Below are 3,453 nucleotides of genomic sequence, written 5' to 3'. Positions count from 1 at the left end.
TGACGACTGGAAGCCTAAAAACTCGGTGCTCTCCGAGCCCGTTGGTGTGAACACCTCCCCCCAGTCCTGCGAGCCCCCCCCTTCCGCCTGGGAGGACGGGAATCCCAAAAAGTCCGTGGCGTCAGAGCTGGTGGGGGTAAAAATGTTTTGCCAATCTGCTCCTTCCTCTGACTGGGTGGATCTTGGTGACACCCATACCTCATCCTCTGGTTCCTCAAACTCCGCTTCCCAGCGCCATGGTGAGCTGTTCTCCCGTGCCTCCTCCTCCTCCCCCTCCCTTTCCATGTGCCAGGGCTTGGGTCTGTGGGGAAAGAGGGCGTGAAATTCTTCCATCAAGAATTCCTCCTGTATCTGAGTGGCGGGAACCCATTCATTCTGGGACGGTGGAGCATCCTCCCATGCCATGAGGTACTCCAGGCCCCCCACCCCCCACCTTGAATCCAGGATGGCCGTGGCCTCATTGAGTTGCTCCCTGCTTTCCCTCTCCCCCCCTCCCTCGGGGGTTTGTTCGCTGTCTCTGAGCCTGCTGCTTTCCCTGTACGGCGACAGCAGCGATCTATGAAACACTGGATGCACCCTCATGTCCTCTGGCAGTGCCAGCCTGTATGCCACCGGGTTGACCTGTTGCGTGACCGTGAAGGGGCCCAGCCATTTGGGTGCCAGCTTTTTGCACCTCCCTCTGGTGGGAAGGCCCTCCGAGGACAACCACACCTTGTCCCCCACCCTGATGACCTCCCCTTGTCGCCTGTGGCGATCTGCCCCCTTTTTGTACGCTTCCTTGGCCCTCTCCAAGTGTTCTCTGAGCTGCTGGTGCACCGTCTCCAGTTCCTCTGCCCAATCCTCAGCCTGTGGGCCCTCCTCCTCCTCCTCCCTCTCCCTCTCTGGGAAAGATCTGAGGTCGCGCCCGTAATTGGCCTTAAAGGGCGACACCCCTGTGGAGACGTGCACTGCATTGTTGTAGGCAAATTCTGCTAGTGGCAAGCGATCCACCCAGTCCGTTTGCCGCTGGCTGACGTAGCATCTCAGGTACTGCTGCAGAATGGCGTTGACCCTCTCCGCTTGTCCGTTGGTCTGCGGGTGTCTAGCCGTCGACAAGCTGACCTCCACCTGCAGGAGGTTCATGAGCCGCCGCCAGAACCTGGAAACAAATTGGCGGCCACGATCCGAAATAACCCTTAAAGGTAATCCATGCAGTCTGAAAATGTGATCAACAAACAGTTTGGCTGTCTCTTCTGCCGAGACTGCCCTGGCACACGGTATAAAGTGACACATTTTGGACATGAGGTCCACCACCACCAACACTGCAGTCTTACCCCTGGACGAAGGCAGATCTGTGATGAAGTCCATGGACACCACTTCCCACGGCCTGTGTGGTGTGGCTAAGGGCTCCAGCAACCCTGGTGGCGCTGCTCTGACCACCTTCGCCCGCTGGCAGGTGGTACAGCCCCTTACATAGTCTCGAACATCTTCCCTCACCCCTGGCCACCAGAAGTGTCTCATGACTAGGTGAGTGGTCTTGTCCCTTCCAAAATGCCCCGCTGTAGGGTTGTCGTGCATCTGCTTGAGGACCGTACGTCGAAGCTGGGTGGTGGGTAGGTACAGCGCACCCTTGTAGAAAAGCAGCCCTCTGCGTTCTGCAAAGTCTTTTGCCTGCTCCCTCCCCCCTCTCAGTTCTCTGAAGATGCGGTTGGCAAATTCATCCGCTGCCGTCAGTGCTGTGAGTTCTGCCTCGCTCACCACTGCTGCTCCGCAGGACCATGCCGACGGGGGGAAAATGTGCCTTGGGGCTGGTGGCGCCTCCTCCTCCATGTACTCTGGCTTGCGGGAGAGGGCATCCGCCCTGACATTCTGCTCTCCTGGGATGTAGTGTATGGAGAAGTTGAAGTTCGAGAAGAACTCCGCCCACCGTATCTGCCGCTGGTTGAGCACCCTGGCAGTTCTCCAGAACTCCAGGTTCTTGTGGTCTGTGCACACCTGGATGGGGTGCTTGGCGCCCACCAGGAAGTGTCTCCAGTGCTGGAACGCCGCGTGGATCGCAAGAAGTTCCCGATCAAAAACTGTGTAGTTTCGCTCGGGCTGGGTCAACTTCCTGGAGAAGAAGGCACAGGGTCTCCACTCTCTGTTGGCGTCCAGTTGCAACAAAATGGCGCCCACAGCCTTATCAGAAGCATCTGTTTCAATGCGTAGGGGCGCGTCCTGAACCACGTGGAACAGGTTCTGGTCTGAGGCGAACACCCTCTTGAGGCTTTCGAACGCTGCTTGCGCCTCTGGTGTCCACCTGAACTTCTGCTTGCCTCTCAGGCAGTCAGTGATGGGAGCCGTAACTCGAGAGAAGTTCTTGATGAACTTCCTGTAGAAGTTGGCAAAGCCTAGTAGGCGTTGGGCATCTTTGCGCGTCCTGGGGCTGTGCCAGTCCAGGATGGTCTGCACCTTGTCCTTGTCCATTGCCAGCCCCTTGTCTGACAGCTTGTAGCCCAGGAAGTCCACCTCCTTGGTGTGAAACTTGCACTTCTCCAGCTTCACATACAGGTGGTTCTCCTTCAGGCGCTGTAACACCTCCCTGACGTCCTTCACGTGCTGCACTGGGTCGTTGGAGTAAATAAGGATGTCATCCAGAAAGACCAAGCATTTCCTGAAGAGTAGGGACCCCAGGACGTGGTGCATGAAGGCCTGGAAGCATGCTGAGCCCCCTTGCAACCCGAAGGGCATCACCAGATATTCAAAAGAGCCCAGAGGCGTGAACATCGTGGTTTTCCACTCATCGCCTTCCCGGATCCTGATCAAGTTGTACGCCCCCCTCAGGTCTAGCTTGGTGAAAATCTTGCCTCTGCGTGCCGCTGTCAGGAGATCATCCACTCTGGGCATGGGGAAAGCCACTGGCTCTGTCACCGAATTCAGCCGTCTAAAATCCACCACAAGACGGCGCTGTTGCGTGTCTTTCTTGTCCACCCAGAAGACCGGGCTGCCCCCTGCTGCCTTGCTTTCTCTGATGAACCCCCGCTTGAGGTTCTTGTCGATAAAAGCGCGCAGATCCTCCAGTTCCTGGTCTGACATGGCGTACAGCTTGGCTGGGGGTATAGTTGCCCCAGGCACCAGGTTGATCTGGCAGTCAAAAGGCCTGTGTGGGGGCAGGTGGTCGGACTCCGCTTCACTGAAGACCTCCTGCAGGTCCCAGTATGGTTTGGGTATCGCCTCACCCCCTTTGACGTGCATGGTGGCCACCGTGGCTATCGGAGGCCCCTCCCCTGGTTGGTGCTGCATGCAATGTTCCAGGCAAAAGTCCGATCCAAAAGTGATGCATCTCTGATGCCAACTTATGGAGGGGTCGTGGCGCGCCAGCCAGCTCATGCCCAAAACGATTGGGGGGTCTGAGATGGTGGTGACGTTGAATGCCAGTGTCTCTGAGTGCCTTCCTACCGTCATTCTCATGGGGGGGGGTCTGATGAGTGATGG

The sequence above is a fragment of the Zootoca vivipara genome, chromosome 4 (genome assembly GCF_963506605.1).
Source record: "Zootoca vivipara chromosome 4, rZooViv1.1, whole genome shotgun sequence".
NCBI lineage: Eukaryota > Metazoa > Chordata > Lepidosauria > Squamata > Lacertidae > Zootoca > Zootoca vivipara.
This window is presented reverse-complemented; position numbering follows the sequence as displayed.